The sequence below is a fragment of the Euleptes europaea genome, chromosome 14, assembly GCF_029931775.1.
Source record: "Euleptes europaea isolate rEulEur1 chromosome 14, rEulEur1.hap1, whole genome shotgun sequence".
In the NCBI taxonomy this organism is placed as follows: Eukaryota; Metazoa; Chordata; class Lepidosauria; order Squamata; family Sphaerodactylidae; genus Euleptes; species Euleptes europaea.
Window position 1 is genome coordinate 59,429,845 of NC_079325.1, and position 5,007 is coordinate 59,434,851.

Sequence of the window (5,007 nt, forward strand, 5' to 3'; positions counted from 1 at the left end):
AAGCAGAAGGAGTTCAGAGGAATCTGTTAGGTCCAATAACGGTTGAACCCGAACTGCCAGAGCAGCAGCGTCTGTTCCAAACTCAGGGGTTAGGAGCTTTGTGAGGTCAGCCACCGTGGCTGTAGTCGAGGTCAGTCCCACAAACAGTAAGGCTGTTCGGGCCGCTCCATCCCATGCTTCCTTCAAGCACAAGTTGGGGTCTGGAGCGGTTGGGGCCAGAGTCTCCTCCGCCCGTGATCCCACCATGGATTGGGGCGGAATGGGGCAGATTGGCGCTGCTACCGGTTCTGGTTGTTCTTCACGTATAGTTAACCCCGCTAGCAAACGGGTCAAAGTTACTAAATCCTCTTGCGCCAGTCGAACTTCCTCCACCATGCCGTCCAGTATGCAGAGTTCGTGGTGGGCACTTTGGTCTGTGTCGGGGTCTGTCCAGGGTGTCGTGTCAGCTAGACAACACCACTGAGCTCGAAGGAGTACAATCAGGCGATTGATGTCAGCACCTCAGCAAGGATGTCATCTAGCAAAGAAGGGTCGTCGGGGTACCAAGGTACAGGACCCTCCAGGGTTTCGGTCAGAAACCCTCCACCCGGGGAGCGGCGCCTCTGCTCCTAGGCGAACCCTCCGGGGCTCCAGCCACAGGCAATTCACTCGGAGAGCACGTCCCCTGCTCCAATCCGAGGCCCCGGCGAACCCTCCAGGGCTCCAGCCAGGCAGGGAAAAATAGAGAAGGGATTCGTGCCAAAATGTGAGCACTTGTCCCGTGGTAATCCCACAAACAGCATCCAGAGACAAAGAGTCCAAAAGAAAGCTGATTTAATGGAAAACATACAGGTATGCAGAGCTTACAGGTACATTGGCACGAATGGCAACTGGGAGCACGGGGTAGGCCTATAAGAGAAAGTATTAGTCACAACAGATCAAGGCGGGCCCCCTTCTACTGAGGAGCCGTTCCCACAGGAGATAGCACTGGAACAGGAATTTAGCAGTTAGCAAGTCTGGCCTTGAGAGGCACCTGGTAGAATCAAAAGTAAAACAGTCAGAGTCTGACAGGCTGCTTAGAGCTGTGGAAAGCAGGCCTGACATCAACTAACAGATTCTCGTGAGGCCCCTATTGCATTTTATTCTAGAACAATGACATCAACTGAATGGAATTATGCGCAAATTGATAAAGAAGCTCTTGCAATCGTGGCTAGTGTGAAAAAATTTCATGATTATGTTTATGGGCGGCCATTCATAATAGCCACTGACCATAAACCATTGTTGGGACTATTTGCTCCTAATCGACAGACACCACAGATATTGTCTCCACGAATGCTTCGATGGGCAATTTTTTTGACTGCTTACGATTATACCCTGTTGTATAGGCCGGGCAAGGGTATTGCCCATGCTGATGCATTGTCTTCCTCTTTCATCAGTGGAAGTAGATCCTCCTCCTCCTCCTCCTCTGGAGGTTCTGTTGTTAGAGTCCTTACCTGAGCCACCCCTTCATGCATCTGATATTGCAGCTGCATCTTCCAAGGGCCCAATCCTTGCACGTCTTCTCAACTGGGTCTGGAGGGGATGGCCTGCAGTTTTGAGGCATCATGTGTTGGAGGCGCTACATATTGGACATCCTGGCATAGTGTGGATGAAGGCCTTGGCACGCAGCTATGTGTGGTGGCCCAAGATAGATAGCAAAGTGGAAGATTGGGTCAAGAGGTGTGATGAGTGTCAGGCCTCAAGGCCAGCTCCACCACATGCTCCAGTGCATCCGTGGAAATCAACAAAAACCCCGTGGTCACGGCTTCATATTTATTTTGCTGGCTCAGTTCAAGGCCAGAGGTTTTTTTTATTGTGGTTGATTCGTATTCCAAATGGTTGGAAATTATTCCTGTGTCATCAATGACATCTCGTGTTGTCATTAAAGCTTTATGTCGACTTTTTGTGACACATGGATTGCCAGATGCTGTTGTCTCTGATAATGGTACCCAGTTTACACCAGAGGAATTCCAAACATTTCTTGCAAATGGATTAATCCGTCATATTACTTCAGCCCCTTTCCATCCAGCAACAAATGGCCAAGCTGAGAGAATGGTTAGAACAACTAAGGATGCATTAACGGATTGTTGAAGGTGACTGGGATTGTCGCTTGGCAAGTTTCCTCCTGACGCAACATATAACACCATGTACAACTACAGGCAGGAGTCCTGCTGAGTTGTTAATGAACAGGCGGCTGACAACTCTGTTAGATCGTATGCATCCTGATCTGACTGAGGAGCGACCAAAAGATGCAGGCAGTGATGTTTCCATGGGCAGGAGTTATAGGCCTGTACGCACGTTCATCCCGGATGATCCAGTTTATGTTAGGAATTATGGGATGGGGCCATCATGGGTTCCTGCCACTGTGACACAAGCTACAGGGCCACTATCCTACCGGACAGAGACATCAGATGGTCATGTGTTATGGCGTCATGTGGACCAAATGAGGGGACGTGTGTCTGGACCATCTCGTCCCTCTACAAGTGCTTGTGAGGCAGGTGCCAGCGATATCCCAGTAGCTGGGGGTAGGGAGCTAATGGCTGCCGAGGAATCTGAGCAAAGACAGGATGATATAGAGCCTGAGGCTACTGATGAGCCAGAGGTTGTTGAGACATCAGAGACATCAGAGACAATGTCAACCCCAGTGCAGAATCAAGGTTGCCCACAGCGTATCAGAGTTCGACCACGGTACCTGAAGGACTATGTGAGCTAGGGGGAAGGGGTGTAATGTATTGGCCTGTTTGGCTCACCATACTTAATTATGTGGGAGCTCTAGTCCTTATGCTCCGTGCTTTTATCTCGGTTCCAGTTCCTTTCCTTTTGCCGGCCGCTGTGGCTGCTGTGTGTGTTGATGATTTCTGGAGCTGTAATAAATGTGTTGTTTTTAATTCCATGGTGCAGTTGTCTTTCCAAGGACTTTTCACAATCATTCTTCTCTCATACTTTTCACACCACAGTGGAACATAGCCAGTTCCTTCCACCTCTCCTCATAGGACTTATTTTCCAGACCTCCAACCATGTACCTCGACCTCTGCCAACCCCGCTTCAATTTGTCTACTTCTTTCTTAAAGTGTAGCACCCAGAATTGGACTCTGGTTGAAGTCTGGCTAACATAGATTAGAGTGGATTTCTTGCTTCTCATTACTTGAATACTACCATATTTACTCAAAAAGAAGTGACCCCCCCACACACAAATATTTACCAATTAAAAACATTTTTACTGGACATAACTGTAATTTGTATGTGAATATAAGATGACCCTCTCTTTTTATGGCTTATATGGAGAAATGCATTATATTTAGAGGTTTGGGTAAGATAAAACCTCCACATTGAGATTTAAACATTTTTCTCCCTCCTAGGCAGTGAAGGCAGGCAGTGGTGGTGGGGAGTCAATTCCTCCCAAGCCTTATCAAGTACCAACCATCAAAACTTTGGAAATGCTATTGGCTGGAGATAATGAAGTGGTCAGCTCACACCAGAACTGGGAATTTGAAACCTAGAAAGAACACAAAGACCTGGAGTGCAAGGGGCTAGACTGTGGTTGTTTATGCATGGGTACTTTCATTCACATTTGCCCCTGAGCTGTCTCTTTTGTTCCTTGGAGCTATGCATGAGTTTTCAGTCCAATAAGATGACCTTGCTGCCAGCCCTCACAAATCCTGAACCTTCCCATTCCTCTGTTAACCCGATTCTTCCTTCTCCCCTGAGCTCAGACTGGGTGAAATCCCCATGTATAAGGCAAAGTATGGAACACAGAAGCTCGGTATCTATCACAGAAAGCATGCAGCCAATTACAAAGCAGCATCTAAAGAGGTGGGGATTCAAATACTTCCTGCTTCCTGGGAGGTCTTTCTGGGCAGAAGAAAGGCTTTTTAAAAACAAGGTTTGGATTTCTCCCCCCTTCCTTTCAGATTGCTCAGTTTTTTTGTTCTTAAAATGCTTTTTTATGCAGCAATTGGGTTTTGGGGGGAATTTTCTCTCACAGTAAGCTCTACAAAGTAAGCCAATTATGAAGCAGCATTTAAAGGGGCGGGGACTTGATTTGAGCTTGAAGACTGCTGGTGCTTAGGTTCCCAACAGGAAAGTGTGGGTCCAGCGAGCAACGAACCTCGGGTAAAACTCCCATGCATAAACAACCTGTATCTCCCTGGAGATTCCAGGAAAAGGTTCTTTGTGCCACAAGGGGATGGGCAAACAGAGATAATAAAATCCCTTGCCATGAAGGGAAAGCACTCCATTTTCGGGTTGTCCATTTTGCAAGATCCATTCTAGAGGAAGGAGCTCTCACACGTCAGCTCTATTTTGATATCTGCCATTGCCACATGCAGAAGACAAAGAGCTGGCTGCCAGGAGAGAAACCAGGGGAATGGGAAGCGACTATTTAATTAATTTATTGATTGATTTCATTTATACCTCGCCCCTTTGCAACCCAAGTCAGGCTTGTGGTGGCTTCCAACAGTATATGTATACAAAAATTAAATCATAAGTTAAAACACAGTATTAAAATACATACAATTTAGAACTTCCGGCAAGATGGCGGATCTGATCGCGACTTCTCTCAAGTGCTCTTGAGAGAACCTGGAGACGCTCCGAAATCGGGACACTTTAGTGCCCCGATCCACGTTCCTAAAAGGTGGAACGTGGAGCAGGAAATTCCTGCTGCCGAAGAGTGCGGTTTTGACTCCCAAACTTTCCCCTGGGAACAAAACCTGGGGGGGTTTGGATGTTGTCCCGCCCGGCTGAGGAAGAAACCACCGCCATGAGTGCCTCTAATGGATCCAGGATCAGATCTCCTCTACCAAACACCAGCTATTGAACCATTTTAACTACTGAAACCCCGACATCCGAGACCTGTAAGTGTGAAGAACTCCTTTTGTTTGCCTTTCAATCAGAAAAAGACTGAGGAGATTTTCCAACTAGCTATAAACCCCCCCACCACCCCTATATAAGACCAAGAGATAATCTGACAAAATAAGAAAAATCACCAAC

At 47.3% G+C, this 5,007-nt stretch overlaps 1 pseudogene; it reads left to right on the forward strand.

The window, feature by feature from the left end:
* Positions 1 to 1,627: 1,627 nt before the first annotated feature.
* On the forward strand, positions 1,628 to 2,731 carry LOC130486910 (uncharacterized protein K02A2.6-like; annotated as a pseudogene).
* The last annotated feature ends 2,276 nt before the right edge of the window (positions 2,732 to 5,007 follow it).